At 32.1% G+C, this 21577-nt stretch overlaps 1 long non-coding RNA gene across 1 annotated transcript; it reads left to right on the forward strand.

Moving 5' to 3' along the window:
• The first annotated feature begins 7818 nt into the window (after positions 1 to 7818).
• Positions 7819 to 19046, forward strand: LOC127731079 (uncharacterized). The gene is made up of 2 exons (XR_007995487.1): positions 7819 to 8307; positions 18577 to 19046. It is a non-coding gene; the product is annotated as an uncharacterized LOC127731079 (long non-coding RNA).
• The last annotated feature ends 2531 nt before the right edge of the window (positions 19047 to 21577 follow it).

Raw genomic sequence — 21577 nt, forward strand, 5'->3', positions numbered from 1 at the left:
CCACCTATGGGCACATTTGAAATAATATGGTACATATCAATATCAGGGTGACCTACAGGCACCGCAGATGATTTTGGTACAGATCAACAACAGGGTGAACTACATGCACCTCATATAATTATAGTACAGATCAAAAGCAGGGTGAACTACAGGCACCGCAGATGATTATGGTACAGATCAATAGCAGGGTGACCTACAGGCACCGCAGATTATAATGGTACAGATCATTAGCAGGGCGACCTACAGGCACCTCAGATAATTATGGGACAGATCAATAGCAGGGTGACTCACAGGCACCGCATATGATTATAGTTCATATCAATAACAGGGAAACCTACAGGTACTGCAGATAATTATGGTACAGATCAATAGCAGGGTGTCTTACAGGCACCTCAGATAACTATGGTACAGATCAATAGCTGTAAGCAGCGTGCCCTAAACGCACCTCGAATAATTATGGTACATATCAATTACAGGGTGGCCTACATGCACTTCAGAAAATTATGGTACTCAGATCAATAGCAAGGTGACCTACAGGCCCTTCAGAAAATTATGGTACATAACGATAATCAGTAAACTGTCATTTGACGAGCTGAAAGACATCTGCATTTTAATGTATTGTATGCAATGAACAAAGGAAGCTATTAAAGGAAGCTATTAAACCAAGAGTTCCAAATGGTGAAGTTGAAGTCATCCCTTCGTACATTTTACGGACGCCATTACGAGTTGGTTGACATTTATGGAATATTCGTTTCACAGATGATATCGGATATGTTCCTTATGTCGTAACTACAATCCCGGTACCTTATCACGATTGTGACCTACCGAATAAGTCTATAAACCGAGTGTGTAATAAAATGAGCAACACGAGGGGTGCCACATGTGGAGCAGGATCTGCTTACCCTTCCGAAGCACATGAGATCATCCCCAGTTTTTGGTTGGGTTCGTGTTGCTTAGTCTTTAGTTTTCTATGTTGTGTTTTCTGTACTATTATTTGTCTGTTTGTCTTTTTATTTTTTAGCCATGGCGTTGTCAGTTTATTTTCGATTTATGAGTTTGACTGTCCCTCTGGTATCTTTCGCTCCTCTTTTATATAGTATTTAGTGCCAACTGCATTATACCTAGACCGATGTTACAAAAGACAACACTTTTGATAGGAAATGGTATCGATCAAAAATAAGGAAACCTATATGCACTTTTGAAAGGGTATGATACAGATCAATATCAATGTGACCTCTTGCACTTTTCATATGATATAGTACAGATCAATACAAGGGCCACCTATGGGCACATTTGAAATGATATGGTACAGATCAATATTAGGATGGCCTAAAGGCATCGCAGATGATAATGGTACAGATCAACAACAGGGTGAACTACATGCACCTCATATAATTATAGTACAAATCAATAGCAGGATGACCTACAGAAAACTCAGATAATTATAATACTGATCAATAACAGGGTGACCTACAGGCATCGCAGATGATTATGGGACAGATCAATAGCAGGGTGACCTACAGGCACCGCAGATTATAATGGTACAGATCCATAGCAGGGTGACCTACAGGCACCGCAGATTATAATGGTACAGATCCATAGCAGGGTGACCTACAGGCACCGCAGATTATAATGGTACAGATCAATAGCAGGGTGACCTACAGGCACCGCAGATTATAATGGTACAGATCAATAGCAGGGTGACCTACAGTCACCGCAGATAATTATGTTACAGATCAATAACAGGGTGACCTACAGGCACCGCAGATAATCATGGTACAGATCTATAACAGGGCTACCTACATGCACCTCAAAATTATGGTACATATCAATAGCAAGGTGACCTACAGGCCCTTCAGAAATGGTACAGAACGATAATCAGTAAACTGTCATTTGACGAGCAGAAAGACATCTGCATTTTATGCAATGAAGAAAGTTTTATAGTATTTAGTGTCAACTGCATTATACCTGGACCGATGTTACAAAAGTAAACATGTTCCACATTTATGAAGATGTTGGTACTGTGATGCTGTTATCTGGTTGCTTCATCAATGTGCCTGGAAGTAACTCCGGTGGTACATGTTAACCCGACATGTTTACCATTATACAGCTCAGAACAGAACAGTTGTTTGAATCGGGCTATACAAGAGCCTTGATATAATGTAATTATACAAATGCAAATGTAGTTAAAAACATATTGATGTAAAATTATAGAAAATTAGATTGTTAGAAAAACAAAACCTGATTATAATTATTAATTAAAAATATAAAATATCTGACACCTAACCATACTAGTCATGACACGAACAGTTCAATCTTCCGACCGTGGGAGAGCTGTATAGCCAGTCAAGGTCGTTTAAAACTTCCATCATCATCATCATCATCATCATCATCATCATCATCATCATCATCATCATCATCATCAGTTCAATCAAAACCTTCTTGGACCTCCTATGACACCCATCAGAGGTTAGATATTCAACAAATTAATGTATGACTTGCATGTGCGTGTCGCTAAGACCCCTGCCATGTACGAAAAAGTAAAATAGCAAAAGTCCGGGGAAAATTCTAAACGGAAGGCCCTAAGCAGATGTCAAAATCAAAAGTTCGAACACATCAAACGAACAAAAAACAACTATCATATTCCTGTCAGACTTGATACAGGCATTTCTTATATAGAAAACGGTGGATTAAACCTGGTTCTATAGCTAGCTAAACCTCTCACGTGTATGACAGTCCCATAAAATTGTATTATATTGAAAACGATGTATGAACAAAACAAACAGACAAAATAGTTACAAATGTCACAAATAGGAGTACAGCAGTCAACATTGTGTTATAACCTTAATCAAATTTCAAACATAATTTATATGTCAACAAAGACAAACAAAAAGGCATATTGACAAAGCACATAAGCAAAAACGGAAGACAAGAATACAAAAAGTTACCATAGCACAATAACACAATGACGGGATGTATAAGTACCGAGTCACGTCAAATGGATATTACCAAAAATAGATTAAAATGTAAAAGTACTAATTTACAAAGACAAATAAAAGAATACTATTACACGTTATTATTAATAAGATGATAAACAACGCCAGTACCTAGAATCTATATTCAAAACCATCGTGTATTATTTGTGAAGTTGATACGGAATATTTATTAACAATGTCTTGGTATCTTCCGATGAACATTTTTAGAAAAAGGACGAGACGTTCTTTGACATACCCCCAGTGCGTTCATCAACTTTCTGCTCACACACTGGTGACTTTTAACAAAGTCTGAGTAGCATCTGTGTAATTTGCTCCATGGGATGTTTTCAAAATTGCAACGAAAGAAACTTCTTGTCATGAATAATTATCTACCTGAAACATGTGAAAGAATAATGACGCCACCAATGACTTTCACACCTGAAAACATACGTGTCCCACTTTTCAATGAAACTACTACGGGTTAGAAAAAGATCTGTAATGTGGAGTAAAACGGTCAGAAGTTACATCGAATTCAATTTAAAAGTCCTTTTACACGACGCCACTCTTTGACATCATGGATTACCCTAAAAAAAGGGGGAAAACACTGCAACTTTCAAGGAAGGAAAAGGAAACTAAAAAAAAACCTTTGATCTCAGTTCACCTGTTGATTTAGTTAACTTAAAAATATGCCCCTGTAGATTTTTTCTGGATTCCAAATTCGGTTGCTGTACAGTAAACAAATACCTATTTTCCCGAAATAAATAAGTACACACATTTGATTTTGTTGATTTTTTTTAACAGTCCACGAGCTTGATTTCGATTTGTCTTGAGGTAAATTTTATGACCATCTTATGACTATCATATGATATGTCATAGAATGTAAATCATAGCTGTCAAAAGATAGTCATACCTATGATGCTTTAATGATAGTCAAAAGTGAAAATATGTTACTATGAAAATTATAACTAATACTATTCTTATCTTATACGAATATTTCATATTTTTTCCAGTATAATGAACGCGATGAAAATAAAAATTATATATGAATAGGAGTTAAAATCTGAGTTGATAATTTGTTTAAATTTAATAGTTAGAACTTCGTGTTCATGTATTATTATAATGAAGTGTTATCTAATTAGGAATGCTTTTAATATTTGGTATACATAGAATGCCTGTGCAAATACGTCAATGAACTACTATACAAAGAAAAAATATCATAAATATTTATTAAAAATAATCATTACAAAGAAAAGGATTCCAAATTGTACGTCGCAGGACATTCAAATTTTAAATGACGAAGTGAAGAAGAAATAAATTTTTACTATTTACTAGATTAAGCGACACAATAAACAGTGCCAAAAAGAGAGCAAGAGAGGCTGCATGCAGAAACGGATGTTAAAAGAGAGGTCAGGGCCTCGCCCCCTATGAAGCTACACATATAGTTTATGTATAGACTTTTAGCATATATCACTCCAAACGATGCCTAGTTTGGGTCCCCTTTTTTCACAATCCTAGATCTCATTCTGCATGTTGCATGAGCAAATAAGAAAATGTGTGATGTCGTAGCATTTATGACAATCATAAGACCATCATAAGTAATGTCCCGAGGTGTCTTAAGTGTACGATCAAAGTTATCAATATTATGACTTGAGACGCCTTCAAATACATATCTTATGACATGTCCTTAAACCATTGTAAGACATGTCTTAATCATAAGATACTTTTGAAAACCATGCTTCATGGCTTGTTTTTCAATTTCCTCCGTGTCCCTCATATAAATAATTGCAAATTCATGATACCCTACGTGAACAGATCTACAACGGTCCAACGATTTACAGAAAGAGCGACGATTTACAGAAAAGAACAGAAAAGGACCGAAAAGGACCAAAAAGAACAGAAAAGGACCGAAAAGGAACCAAAAAGAGCATACATATATTTATTTCATCTTTATATACACACGAAATTTTGATATTGTTAATATGAGGAAGGCGCTACCTTGAATGCCAGCTTACCAAGACTATGTCCTACATATTGATTGATTGTTGGTTTGCTTAACGTCCAGTGGCAAATATTTCATGCATGTTCAGGACGAATGTCCTACATATAGTTTTTGTCTAAAATAAAATAATAAGTTCAGATGGAAAATGTTAAGGGAACGATCATTGAACTTCCAAAGGCAGGATGGAGTATGTTTTTTTTCTTCAAAAATATTCTGATTCCCAAATTGATGAAAAAAAAATATTCTAGTCAAGCAGAGGACAAAAAAATATTCTGAATCCAGATTATTCCCAAACCTTCTAGTGTCAATTTTTGACCAAATAATTTTGATAAACGCGTATTTACACTTTTGGTATTTAGCTAAATTTTGCCTCCAAATGACCTTAGATCTACTCCGAATCACCTTTTGACGTCAGGCAACAATCACTTTTTAATTATGCCGTCAAATGTTTTGAATTATGATGTCAAAGTTTACAGGAACCTGTGTGATTTTACGTAATGGCGGACAAATTTGCATACAAGTGTAAATACGTCTATTGATAGCGTTGTAGCCCTTTGCATGAAACTTAAACAAAAATTTATACCCCAACGCGCCCTTTTGAAGCTAAATAGTTGCACCCTTATTGTCCATATTGTTTTCTGCTGAAAAAAAATTTATTGTTGATTTACCTAAATGACAATGCTTAAATTCATTATTTTGTTCCATTTTCAAATCCATTTTTCTTTCTTTGCAAATTTTACAAAATTTAAAACAATAAGACATTTGTTTAATTTCAAAACTATGAATACTGTTATACAATCCATAATAACTTTATTAAATTAATTTTTTGTTGGTTTTCATGAAAAGGTGGAGGATTTGGAATATCTTTTTCATTAATATCTAAAAGTTGTAGCTGTTTTTTTTATTTAGTATTGCAAACAAGCTTCCTGTTTGTTGAACTATTTTTACTTTCTAAATTAGCTGGATGTTCATATTGTATTCCCAGTTTCCTGCATCTCATATATATGTGATCAGCAAGAGGATCATTCTGATTGTTAAAAGAAGAGTTTGAATTTACAGTGAGCCTGTTTAGAATAATGTTTTGATCAGGTTTTTCATTTTGATCTAAGCATAAGGAACCATAAATAGGATTGTTAAGTTGATAATCTAAAGATTTTGCTATTTTCTAGGATGCTATTTAAAATTTGAGGGGAGATCACTGCTCAGCAGTATAAATGTATTTCTGATCATCTTCTGTTTGTGGGTTTCTACATCAATTTCATGTACTAATTCAGAGTCAGTTTTATGTCATTTTTGCATTTTGTTTTATTAGCTTACTTTTCAAGTTTTTATACGACGGCAAAATAAAATTCAGAATGGAAATGGGGAATATGTCAAAAATTTGCTTTCGAGTAATGCAATCATGTCGCTGTTGTCCGAAGACACATTTGGTTTCCGGACAATAACTTAAGTTTAAGTAAATGGATCTCTATGACAATGTATGAAATTATACCAGAAGGTTCAACTTCAATACACAAAAGGAAGGTTAGAATTGATTTTGGGGGTTATCATATGGTACCAACAGTTTAGGAGTCAGTGGTCAAAAACAACATTTTTAGGTTGTTTTTTCCATAAGTTTTGGGTTTTTTTTTCCAAAAATTTACCATTTTTACATTGATTATTTCTCATTTATATATAAATGCAACAAATACTGATATGGCAGGAGATACACACGAAACAGGGTGTGTAAATTATTTTATCGGTAATTTAGGCATTTTTTCTTTGATGTGTACTTCTTGATAATGTCGACGTCAGTATCAGTGAACTGGTCATGATAACAAAAAAATATATTGGGTCAGTTCGCAATTGACATGCACGAGTTCACCGCAAACGGATCTTCTTTCCCTTTAATTCACAAAATTGCACATGATTTTTTTCGCAGAAACGCACGAGTTATTTCATGAATGAAACACTTGTCATTGTCATGATCATGATTGTTTGAAACTTTCAGTAATAAAAAGTTAGTTTAGCCTTTTTGAACGATTCACTGATTGTGTGAAAATTTGAACAGGAAATGTACGATAAACCTGATAAAATTGCGTTATATCTGCAGATTTATTGATAGCTTTCCTTACTATTCACAAGGACATATAACTAACATATCGTCCATGCTATTCCGATCTTGAGTTTTTATTCATACATAGTCTGGTATGGCTGGTGCTGTTCCAAGTTGTCTTCTTTCTCTGCATGTTTCTTGAGAAGTATTTGTTTGACCTGGTCAGTCACTATAAAGTGTTACAATTCATATTTAGACACAACACATAAATAGTGACCAAAAAGTTACCGCTTTCACATTTATGACATGAGAGAATCTAGAAAAAAAATTAAATGTACACATAATTTTCAACATTTTTGTGGGACTATCATATAAAATTAAGGAGATATGTAGTTGGAGACTGCTGCTGAATAGAATTGTTCGGGCTCACCTGATACCTGTTTTCAAATAAGTCCATATTAAAGTTTGAAGGGTCCAAAATTAAAATATGTTTGATTTCAACTGACATTAAATTTTTGGTGTTTTTTATATGCTAAATCTACATCTGCGGTTGTATCAGGCTGTGCTTGGCGAAGCATTTTATTGTGTTTTTGTTTGTACTTTATTTTATTTTGGTCATGAAAATTAACTTGTAGTTGTGAAGTTGCTTATATTTTTAAAAGATGATAATTAGATAACTTCACATGGTGACAACACTGACGTTTTCGTAGATTTACTTTTTCCCGGGAATGCTTCATCTGTTGATATATTCTCATTGTGAACGATTTGTGTATATTCAAATATATTAACCAATGTTGAAAGACATGTATTGTAATAGAAAAATGCAGTTTATTTTATTTCGTATAGTTTATTAGTTAATGTATGTAAGTTCTACTCTGTAAACTATTTTATACAAAATTATTGTTTAACTGTTCTATGCATTTTCAAAGCGTAGGATATTTCAAACATGTCAAATAAATACTTTAACAAACTATTGAACGTATCTGTGCAATAAAACTTCAGCTGTGGCCAAATGGACCTTCCTATGTCCAGGAAAGTTAATAAAACATCTTAAAAGTTCAGACAACGGTCAACTCACATCAGCAGCTTTATTGGTGTTAAGCTATAAAGCACACACTAGTTCCATAATTACTTTTGATTAAGATCCGGATTAATATTTATAATGTTATTTTATACTATGTTATATGGATTTACGTTGTAATTGTTTTATATTATAATTAGGGTAATGGTAATAAATATATTCGAAACATAAATTGGCAATTTTAGAATAAGAAATTGAAGAGATGAAAGAAAAACCAGTTTTATGTGACGTGTAATTTCGACCTAATCTTAGACCATAACTATATTTGACCATTCTAAATTGTATTGATAACTCATAAATCATCAATTCTTTTGTTTGTTATAGTCAGTTAAGGGTTACTAAAACATTCAAAACTTAGTATATAAACTGATCAAGCCGCTATACAATTAATAGCGAGTTTCTTGATATTTTAGGTGAGTCTCTTGGTTTTGAAAATAATTTAGATTTAAAATTATTTTTCTTTTAATTTAATTTTGAAAAATAAATAAAGTTTATAAGTAACTAATATTTTAATTCAGAGGTTTATTTTAACAGTAATTATCATTGTTATTATTTGGTATTTAACTTGAATTGTTTGTAGTATTTTTATCATTATTTTCAACTTATTGTGACTTCAAAATGTGTACTTTGAAATTATATTGTAATTATTTCAATGTTTTCTTTATTAAATTAATAGCGAGTTTCTTGATATTTTAGTTTGGTTTTCTTTCCCGTTGCTGTTTCCGGCCTCCTACCGTGAGCCTCCCCCTAGATTGTGCCACAGTGCTTTACAATCGTTGGGTTATAAAAACATCTAAAATACCATCACAATATAATGGTAGAGGACCATGTATCGCAACGAAAAGAAAACAGCTAAACCAGGAAAGACACCTGACAACTACAAGAAACAACTACACACCAAAATAGACTCTGCGTTTGAAGGTTTGGATATCTTTGCAGACCAACAGGAAGACGTCATCAGTTTCAAAAAGGGCTATCCAATTTCAAATCCAGTTGCCAATAGTGACAACGATACTACTATTCCTTACGGGGACGACCAGCCTTTTTCTCAGTCGTCGCCAATACAGCAACAATCCAATCCGTTCGTTTCATCGTGGACAGGGCAGCCAACTCTTCCATCGAGTATCACACCCATACGACCATCTATTATACACAGGCCACTGATTCCTTCCACTCTTTCAAAAATACCGGCATCTGTTCCAGGAAATTTGCGGTTGCAGACACCTCAGCATTTTGCTGCGTTGTATCCTAAGTTGCCAACAACTGCAACCGCCACAACATCTATCACCACTGCTGCAGCAAGTATCTCAACTGCAACAACTACATCAGTTACGACAACCGCAACGACAGGAGCAGGAACAACAACCACAACACTACCATCAACTACGACAAATTCTTCAGGTAGGACAGTGCAACCTTCTATGAACATTTTTAACATGTCTTCAATTTTGAAAATTGAAAAATTTAAAGGTGACAATACTCAAAATCCTGAAACTTGGTTAACTAATTTTAATCAATATTGTAGTTTTTATGATTTGTCCAAGAAAAAGAGTGCAGAGTCATTTCCCTTTCATTTGGAAGGTCATGCCAAAATTTGGTATGACACGGTGTCTGATGCAAAGAAACAGCATTTTGATTTTTTGATCGCTGCTTTCAAAGATCGTTTTAAAGATAAACAACATCTTTTGGACATTACAATCTTACAAACACACCAGGGAAGAAATGAGTCTGTACTTGATTTCTTATCTAGGTTATTAAAATTAGCTACTAACAGAAATATATCGGATGATATATTGCTAGCCGTAGCAATGAATGGTTTAAAGGCTGACTTGAAAACAATAGTCATGACAAAAGAACCTAAAAATATTGAAGAATTTAGGCATGCCGCAAATTTGGCAGAAAAAGCTATTGATTCTAACGTAAATTCTGTAAATTCTATGAATCAAACTGTTTTAGACGAAATTCATTCATTAAGGGAACATATTCAATCTATTAATGTGAATAGCACAATTCCAGTTACTACCCAAGATCAATCTTATCAACCTTCTGAACAACCTGTTTATGTACAACAGCCAGTTTATTATACTCCAAAAACACCAAATCATACTATGTATCCATCAAATAGGTACAGGGCACCACAAAATCAACCGCCACGTCAAAATTTTAAAAGGATGCCTCCTCGCCACCCGACCAATCAAAATTTTCGACAACCGATTCGATATCAAAATCAGTCGCAAATGTTATCTCGTAGATGTTTGTACTGCAATGGGTTTTCTCATGATAGGGCCCAATGCCCCGCCAGCGGTGTCATTTGCCATCTTTGTAACAAAATGGGACATTTTTCTAAAGCTTGTCTATCTACTAGAAGAATGCAAACACAATAGCAATCCATGCCTGTTCGAATTTCTACTTTGGACAGGCATACAAAGTTAAACAAGGTTAAAAACAATTGTTCAAATCGTGAAAATTCAAATCTGAAATCAAAACAATTTGTTACAGATATGCATCAATGTCTTTTCTCAGTAAATTTTGGCGGTATTAAAATTAAAGCTCTTCTGGACACTGGTTCAACAATATCTGCTATCAATGAAAAAACATTCTTGAAAACAAAATTTGCAAGCAATCGTTTATTACATTCAGACATTAAACAAATAGTTGGAGCAGGTGGAGCTACTTACCCAGTAAAAGGTCAAATTGAATTAAATTTTGAAATAAGTGGAGTAGTCCTTTCTCAAAATTTTTATATTATACCAGCTTTAAGACATTCTATGATATTAGGAACAGATTTTTGCAAAGAAAAAAGTGTATGTTTAAACTGGAACACTAATAAATTATCTTTAATTAAAGATTCAGTTACAATCAATGTAATAAGAGTAACACCAGGTTTTGCTAGGGTTTATAGGAAATCAACAATTCCTCCAAATACAATTATGAATGTTTGCGTTAGATTGTCTCAGGCTTTGCCGCATCACAATTACTTATTAGAACCACTCAAAAATTTAAAGTACAATTTTCTAACAGCTAGATGTCTAATCAAAAATCGGGACAACAAATGTTACCTACAAATTTTAAATCCCACAAATAATGTCATAACTTTAAAGTCCGGTTTGATTTTAGCTACTATTAATGATGTAGATACAGGTAATATATTTACTTTAGATGATGACAATTCTACAAAAAAATCAGTTAAATCTATGAATTATGTACAAACTAATTCAAATCAAACAGATATTCAATTTGATTTATCACAAGCTGATTTAACAGATCAACAAAAACAAAAATTGACTATATTTTTAAACCAAAATAGGAATGTCTTTGCAACAAATTTAAAAGAATTAGGGAAAACTGATGTCTATAAGCATAAAATTAACACCGGAAATGCCCCGCCCGTAAAATCTCGTCCTTATAGGACATCGCCAGCAGCTAAACAAGAAATTCAAAAACAAGTTGAGGAACTTCTTAAATATGATATAATAGAGCCATCAATTAGCGAATATAGTTCACCAATCGTGCTTGTTAAGAAAAAAGATAACACCTGGCGACTATGCATTGATTTTCGTTCACTTAACAAACAATCAATTCTTCAGCAACATCCGCTTCCTCGTTTGGATGATGTATTTGATGCTATAGGACAATCAAATGCCAAAATTTATTCACGACTTGATTTAACAACGGCTTATTATCAAATGCCAATGGACGAACACTCAAAGCATAAAACAGCCTTTATAACCCATGATAATTTATATCAATTTAAGAGAATGCCATATGGTTTGAACAATGCTTGTCAAAGTTTTCAGTCTTTAATGACACAAGTTTTGAGAGGTTTAACTTGGAAACATTGTTTAGTGTACGTTGACGATGTTATTATTTGGTCTAAAGATTTTGAATCGCATTTACAACATTTAGATTTGATTTTTCAAAGGTTAAAGCAGGCAAATTTAAAATTAAGACCTAACAAATGTGATTTTGCCAAATCAGAAATTCTTTATTTAGGACACATTATATCTAAAGAAGGTATCAAAGTTGACACCTCTAAAACAAAAGCTGTTGAAACTTTTCCTATTCCAAACAATCAACATGACGTTCGAAGTTTTCTAGGTTTATGCAATTATTACAGGAAACTTGTTAAGGGTTATGCCAAAATTGCATCACCTCTAAATAGACTTCTTACTAAAGATACTCCTTTTAAATGGACCGCAGATTGTCAAAATGCTTTTGAAACATTAAAAGAAGCATTAACATCAACTCCAGTTTTAAATTTTCCAAATTTCAATAAACCGTTTATTGTATCTTGTGACGCTTCTGGTTCCGCAATAGGTTATATTTTATCACAAATTGGAGATGATGCAAAAGAGCATGTAATCGGTTACGGTGGTAGAGCTTTAACGCCGGCTGAAAAAAATTACACGGTTACAGAACAAGAAATGTTAGCACTTGTCTCAGCGGTCGCGTATTTTCACGTGTATCTAGCTACAAACAAATTTACTATTTATACAGATCACAAAGCTCTAACATGGTTACAAACTATTAAACACACAAATTCAAGGTTAATAAGGTGGGCGTTAAAACTACAAGAATACAAATTTGACGTTATACATCGTTTGGGATCGCGAAATCAACACTGTGATGCGCTTTCCAGACGCAATTATGAAAAACAATCAGATCAAACCAATGTTTTAACCGAAGTTACTTTCATTTATCCAGGGGAAACTTTAGAACAAATTACCACTTCTGAAAAAGAAATTCCAATTTTTTCCTTAGAAGACATTTCGTCATTACAAAAACAATGCCCATATTTTGGACCAATAATCACCTTCTTGGAAAATGGTACTTTACCAGATGATAAGAAAAGAGCACAAGCTATACCGTATGAAACTAGTCAATATGAACTTCTAAATAATACTCTGTATCACTTCTTTCAACCGAGAACGAAAACTAGGACATCAAAAAATCAATTGATAAAACAAGTAGCAATTCCAGAACCATTGCGCAATGATATTTTATTATCATTCCATGATCAAAAAGCCGGTGGTTCACATTTGGGTGTTCAAAGAACTTATGAAGCTATTAAACAAAGATATTTTTGGCCAAAAATGTATCAAAATGTTTATGATTATGTCACTAGTTGTCAAATTTGTCAAACTGTGAAAAAAGACAGTACTGCTAAAAAAGCACCTTTAAAATCATTGCCAATCCAAGGACCTTTTGTCCGTCTTCACATGGATGTTTTAGGGGGATTACCAACTTCAAAAGAAAAATACAAATATATTTTGTTAGTAACAGATTCCTTCTCACACTGGTGTGAATGTTTTCCAATGAAAACTCAAGAAGCTGAAGAAATTGCAAACATTTTATATTCTGAAATTTTTACTAGATATGGAGCTTGTCGATATTTGGTATCTGACAGACATGCAAGTAATTTAAGCAAGCTTGTCAATCTTTTATGCAAAATGTTCAATGTTACACAACATTTCACCAGTTCATATCATCCGCAAAGTAATGTAGCCTGTGAAAGAACAAATTCTACTCTAGCTCAATCTTTAAGAGCGTATTGCTCTGAACAACAAACAAATTGGCCGCAAGTTTTACCGAGTATTATGATGGCATTTAGAATGAGTCCGTGTACGCAATCTACAGGTTTTTCACCTTATTATATGATATTTGGAAGAGAAATGCCTTTACCAATAGATACAGCCTTAATTCCTGAAGAATTAATTACTCAATCTCCAGAAAAATATATAGATCAATTAATAAATAGAGTTAAAATTATTCACGATCTTGCTAAAACAAATTTGGAAGATGCTCAACTTAAAAGCAAAACATATTATGATAAATCTACTAAAATACCAAATTTTAAGGTAGGTGATCATGTTTTACTTAAACAAGAAAAAGTACAAATAGGAAAGAAAAAGAAATTAGAACCTAAGTGGACTGGACCATTTTCTATACTTGAAAATCGACATGATTTAATTTATAAGCTTCTTAATTTAAAAACACTTAGGCCAGTAAAATCATTCATTCATGCAAACAGACTTAAAGCATTTAAAGATCCAAGTGATTTTAGACCTCCTCCGAATCTTTTAATAGATAATGAAACTTTAAATAACGAGCCTGGTAATATAAATCAACCAAATCCTGATAATTTAAATGAAGATTTAAATCAAGCAGAAAATCAAGAAGACAACTCTCAAAGTGATGTTGATGAATCAACATCAAATCAAGGTCAAAACAAAAATGACCAATGGTACGAGGCTATTAAATTATTAAAATTAAAATGGATATCCGGAAAGAAATATTATTTAGTTCAATGGAAAGATAATTCAAACCCAACATGGGAACCGCAAGAAAATGTTAGTCAAGCCTTAAAGATAGCATTTCATTCAGAAAAAGCGCACAAAAGATTAAAAAAAAGACGTTAATAAGTAGTTATCTATTTTACAAAAGTGGCAAGCAATTGACAATCACATTATTTCACTTGATTACCTATATCTAAATTGTCCCTTATTTCGACCACTGGAAAAATTTATCCCCAATCTTTTGACCACCAGAAATCAAATTAATTCTTTTTTTTATATTGTAGGCATGTCAAGATTTGGATTTGTGACTTTGCCAATTTTGCTTTTTGCCTTACTTTTGTCAACGTCAAAAGCAGATGAACAAAGAATAAATTATGGAGTTATATTCCAAAATCAGCCTAATATTGACTTCGCTACAGACTATTGGACACATATTTATGAAATCCCAATGTATTTAAACCTACAACATAAATTGGTCACTAAAAGTCCACAAGGAGCAGGTCGTCAATGTCAATCGTATGACAAAATTGTTGCACAAGTAAATTACATGAAAGAATATATGAATGCACAAATTCAAGACACAAAATCATTAATAGACAAATTGGTACCAAGACTAAATAGGACCTTAATTGGCAAATCTAAGAGAGCTCTAATTCCATTCGTAGGATCGATTGTAGGGGGGTTGTTTGGTCTTGTAACGGAAGATTCCATGAAAAAAATAGTAACCCATATTAATACCTTAACATCTGAAAACAATAAGATTTCAAATGCTTTAAAACAATATGGAGGTAGCTTAGCGTCTTTTGTTTCACAAACAGAGAAAAGACTTGATAATGCAATGCAAGGTATTGAACAAAATTATCAGGCTTTAACCTTTTTAAATACTCTTATTCAGAGAGATTATAAAAACCTTGAAGAACATTATACAGGATATTTTCAAATTCTAACAGATCAAAATCAAGATACTATTGCTCTTCAGAATTATATAATGGATTTGAAATCAGCTATAATACATTTGATAGAAGGAAAATTATCTCCTCTTCTTCTAAAACCGGATGTAATTAAACAAACTGTATCGGATATTCAAAACATTTTAAATGCTAACTAAACAGGATACAAAATTTTAACTTCGAACCCACATTATTATTATAATTATGCTCAATATGTTGTTCTACAAAACAATACAAAATTGTATTTAGCAGTTCAATTTCCTTTAACAACACATGGCAAACTATTTGAAGTATATAAACTAAAATCTTTTCCTGTAGCAGTTAATACTAATACTTCTCATACAACTCAACTTTTTGATTTACCAAAATATATGTTAATTACACATGATCGAAAATTTTTCACAACTCTTACCGTTGAACAAATGAATATGTGCCAAGGTATAACTCCAAAGCATTGTAATTTTAATCCTTTATTTGAATCTTCCAATACTACAGAATGTGCTTTTCATATTTTCAATAATGACAAACAGAAAATTAAAAACTTTTGCGATTTTAAATTTTTGCCTAATTCCATTTCACCACATATTGATCAAATATCAGAAGATTCAGTTCTGATTTATAAATATGATATTTTAAATCTAAGGTGTAATGACAAAAACATAACAGTATCAGGTTGTTCCTTTTGTATTTTTAAGATCCCTTGTCACTGTATTTTACTTTCTAAAATGTCACACTTTACAACGAAATTATCACTGTGTGTAAATGGAACAAATGATTTTACTAAACTCCATCCAGTCAATTTAGCAATTTTACAACACTTCTTTGATGATACAAAAATTGAAAACATCCTTGCTAGCACGACCTTCACTAATCCAGTTTCTATCTCTTTACCGAATTTCACGATATACAAAAATAAAATGGATCATATTTTTGCTAAAGATGAAAAGTATCACCTTAATTTAAAAAAATTGGTCATTAGAGTCAAGAAACAAAATACTATATATTCTACTTTAGCTGACTCTATGGTTGATGGACAAATTGATCTAAACTTCGAAAAATGGCCTACTACGAATGATATATTATCATTAATAGCAATTATTATTACTTCACTAAACACATTCGTTCTTATCTGGTTATTCTATAAATTCAAAGTCATCGCTGCCGCGATAGCTATATATCAACCTGTCCAAACGTCTGCTACTACGCTCCCAAATTTTAAATTTCAACCGGCAACAACTCAGGCACCTACTACTTGGATTAACGTATTGAATTCCAATATAACTTGGGATCATGCTGTTTTTACATTAGCTTTTATTTCCTTTTTAATGACGATTATTTTGGTAATTAAATCCTTCAAAAGAACAAATATGAATACTAAATTATGCTTAGAAATAACAACAGGTTTCGATTGTGTTTGCATTCCAATTCTTTCAATGCCTTTATGTCCAACATATTGGGATGTTCAATATCCAAACATTATTGACAATTTAACTGTTGTAAATTACATCAGGCCTAAATTACATATTTCGTATCCAAATTTTACTGTTCGAAATAAAAATACTTCCCAATTCATTTCTGTACCTGAAATTATCGATCTGAACATTTTTCAAGCATGCGCACTAAGGTCAATACTTAAACACCCATTCTCTGCTTATATTATATTACTTCATCATAATATTAAATGTCCAATTGACAATGTCAATATGCTAGCGACAAATATTGATACCCCAGGTCAAACAAACAACCGCAAAACTATTGTATACCCTTCTACCTTATACTAATATTTTCTTTTCTATTCCTCAGATTTACCAGAACTTATGGATATATTTACCCTTTCACCGTCTCAAGTCTGGAACAAATTAATAAACAATCATGATGACATAGATTATTTAGATGCAACTAATTATTTATTATCCTACGGGTTCGATCCATTTTCCTATTCAACTCTGCAATCATCCTGTCTAAATAATCTTGTTAAAAATCCAGAAATAGAAATTCCCCATAATGATTTACCCCCATTCATTAGTTTATATATCGATTATTTCGAAAAATTACAAAGATCCTATCAGAGACAAATTAAAAGCTACTTTCGTTAAATAGGGAAATTCTGCCAATTTATAAAGCTGATTTACATTTACCATTTATTTCTCGTTTATTAAAATTAATTTTCAAAATATTGCAAAAGATGACCCATTCAAGTTAGACTTCCCTCTTATATTATCAGATAATCCCCAAATCGCCTAACATAGATTCAAGTGCGCGTATAAACGCGAAAAACTTGTATAAGCTCACTCAGCATAAAGAAATTTAATGTGGAATGAACCACTACCCCCTTTCATTGAGGAAAATTATGTCCCTTGTTTCGTTATAAAAGGGAAAATCGTTAACGTAATAAGAGTTTACTGAATCTTAATTAATGACATTTACATTACGACGTGTATTGTTTCAAAATAGTCATTTAATTCAGTATCTGTATGTACATCTGTAAATATTTAAAGGCCTTTAGATCATAAAATATATATTATTCATTATTATTATATATATATATATATAGATGTTTATATTGTGCTATATATGTTTTTTTATTTTTCATTGTGTATTTCCTTGTATTATATATATGAAAAAAAAAAAAGAAAAAAAAAGATTAAACAAAGAAAAAAATATATATTGTTTTCTTATTGAGTGTTATTCTCTGTGTTCATATATTTAGATTGGTGGAACAATCTCTTTTTCAAAGGGAGAGCGATTATTGTAATAGAAAAATGCAGTTTATTTTATTTCGTATAGTTTATTAGTTAATGTATGTAAGTTCTACTCTGTAAACTATTTTATACAAAATTATTGTTTAACTGTTCTATACATTTTCAAAGCGTAGGATATTTCAAACATGTCAAATAAATACTTTAACAAACTATTGAACGTATCTGTGCAATAAAACTTCAGCTGTGGCCAAATGGACCTTCCTATGTCCAGGAAAGTTAATAAAACATCTTAAAAGTTCAGACAACGGTCAACTCACATCAGCAGCTTTATTGGTGTTAAGCTATAAAGCACACACTAGTTCCATAATTACTTTTGATTAAGATCCGGATTAATATTTATAATGTTATTTTATACTATGTTATATGGATTTACGTTGTAATTGTTTTATATTATAATTAGGGTAATGGTAATAAATATATTCGAAACATAAATTGGCAATTTTAGAATAAGAAATTGAAGAGATGAAAGAAAAACCAGTTTTATGTGACGTGTAATTTCGACCTAATCTTAGACCATAACTATATTTGACCATTCTAAATTGTATTGATAACTCATAAATCATCAATTCTTTTGTTTGTTATAGTCAGTTAAGGGTTACTAAAACATTCAAAACTTAGTATATAAACTGATCAAGCCGCTATACAATTAATAGCGAGTTTCTTGATATTTTAGGTGAGTCTCTTGGTTTTGAAAATAATTTAGATTTAAAATTATTTTTCTTTTAATTTAATTTTGAAAAATAAATAAAGTTTATAAGTAACTAATATTTTAATTCAGAGGTTTATTTTAACAGTAATTATCATTGTTATTATTTGGTATTTAACTTGAATTGTTTGTAGTATTTTTATCATTATTTTCAACTTATTGTGACTTCAAAATGTGTACTTTGAAATTATATTGTAATTATTTCAATGTTTTCTTTATTAAATTAATAGCGAGTTTCTTGATATTTTAGTTTGGTTTTCTTTCCCGTTGCTGTTTCCGGCCTCCTACCGTGAGCCTCCCCCTAGATTGTGCCACAGTGCTTTACAATCGTTGGGTTATAAAAACATCTAAAATACCATCACAATACATGTATAATGTCAAATCATAACAATACAAATAATGAAATTGTTTAGTCTCAAAGAAAACTTGTAAGATTTCCGCAGTTATTTTTGTTGAATAGGTGCAAATTGGGTACTCTGTGCAATTTGGGAACTGTGACGTTATAGCCATAAGTGTTTATTGCATTAATAGGTTGAAATGTGCATCTGATAAAAGTATTCAGTAGAGGGAAAATGTTTTGATCAGGTTTAAACTGACGCATAAAATATACAGCCGACTGCGGGAGGCAATTATTTATATTGCATCCAAATAATGTGTTGGCAGCTTGAATTTCAAAGGATGTAGCCCACATACTTCCCTATACCTATCAAAAGTCATGGTATTATCAAGATAATACCATGACTTTTGATAACTCCATCTTCCCATAAAATCCTATTTTGGACAGTATGGGTGCATACAATATATATAAATATGTACCTATAAATGTATCACTCAGACTCAAGTCTTCTTTTACAGCTGTTTTATGATTAAACTTAGAGAGTGAAAAAAAAACAGTCTCCATCTCCTGGGACTGTTTAAGGTAGATATGTGTCATAATTAATGACAAGATTTGTTGAGAGTTTTGTCAAAGGAAGTACAGGATATTTTTTTGTTGAAAACTTTTTTTAAGTTTTAAATTTCACCTGCATGTCTGTGAGCTACAGGAATAACTGTGATCACATTCAACAGTAACTGCATAACCAACTTCATTATCACTGTAACTTGATATGGAAATTCTGTAGCAGACGAATAATATAGTAGTGAGTCATGGTCAACCAGAGGCAGTGCCAGGGCACCGGATTTTACTACCTCCCGAAATTTATTGCTTGCAGAGGGTTTTTCTGTGTTCCCATGGCTGGACGGAACTTTTACACTACAAATGTTATCATAAATTATGATATTGTAACTTTTAAATGAAGTACCTGTGGTTATTTAGGAAATTTGTCACTGATAGTGGGAAGATGAAGCAGACGATGAAACATGCATGGCGTAAGATGTTGTTGTCCAAACTTCGGTTATTTCCGTGGTACAATAAAATTTAAATAAACTACACAAGTTACTAAAATTTCTAAATTCTTGTTTTTGTAAACAAATAAAAATTCATGTCGTATTTAATTTGAATTTATTCCGTTTTGTCCCGTTTTTTCAAGATTGCGATTAAACGAGAATCTGGCAGCCATTAAAAATATAAGGGTTAAACTAATGTCCTGACAATGTCCTGACGGATATTCCAATGCTAATTTCGTTTTCATTATTTGAAGAATTGACTTTGTACTTGGAGCCAAGCAAGAATACAATATTTATTTAATAAATATAAGGAAAAAAAAGAAAAAAAATATTTTTAAAAGTTAGATAACTTGACTTGATCAACTTCGAAATTTTTTTTTAAAAAATCGTACGAGATTTAACGAGAGTGACGAAACTTTTTAGATTGGTCATGTAGAGAGAGTTATCGTTCTTTATTCCAATTCGATGATTCTACCATAAGTGCCAGCTAAAGCTGGCATAATAATTCCTCGTAATAAATGAACGCATAACTGTAACTTAGATTGTACATTTTATAGGGATATGTGGACACAAAAAAAAAAGACAGTATTATAACTTGGTTTTCAGTAAAAAACAATTTTATATATGTACAAGTAATCATTTGCACACTGTACAATATAAATCACTTCTGTTATACACCATAAAACAAAATGTGCCTTTTGATGAACACATCAAAGACTTTTATTCGCATAGTATCGAAATGCAATAAGCATTTTAATAAAATAATGTTGTTGTTTTTAAATAAAACTAGCAATTAGTCTTTGAATTTAAAAAGAAATGAAGGAATTAACAACCTGTGACCAAGAGACTGTATTATTCATGTGAGTCCCAGATGCGACTAATTGTCATAAAATAAATAAACTGTAAACTTGATTTTTGACTATTAAATAAACTGTAAACTTGATTTTTGACTATTGAAAAGTATTATAGATTTGAAGAAAATGTTTGCGGAAATAGATCAGCCATATACGACCAACAAATATGTTAAGATAACTTAATTGGAAATCAACTCCTTAATATTAATTGTCCTTAAATATTGATTTTTCTCCCTTTCTGCGTTTTTCGTTTTATTTTAAAACTATAAAAGTGTGGACACAGATCTAATATTGACATATAATACTTCCATGGTTAAACTGTGTTGTACAGTGATAGCCAACCTGTACCAAACACTAAAAATTAGCAGTGTCGTTTATTTAATATTTAGTTTAAATGTTCAAGACTCATGGAGGAGACACAAATTGCATGGATTACCAACGATTCTAATAAAATATGTTCCACAACTTTGATTTTGGATATTGCAGCAAAACTCATAATTAGGAGAGGAACACATTAGGTCATTTCTGCATGA

Source organism: Mytilus californianus, unplaced genomic scaffold, assembly GCF_021869535.1.
Source record: "Mytilus californianus isolate M0D057914Y unplaced genomic scaffold, xbMytCali1.0.p SCAF_2, whole genome shotgun sequence".
Taxonomy (NCBI): domain Eukaryota; kingdom Metazoa; phylum Mollusca; class Bivalvia; order Mytilida; family Mytilidae; genus Mytilus; species Mytilus californianus.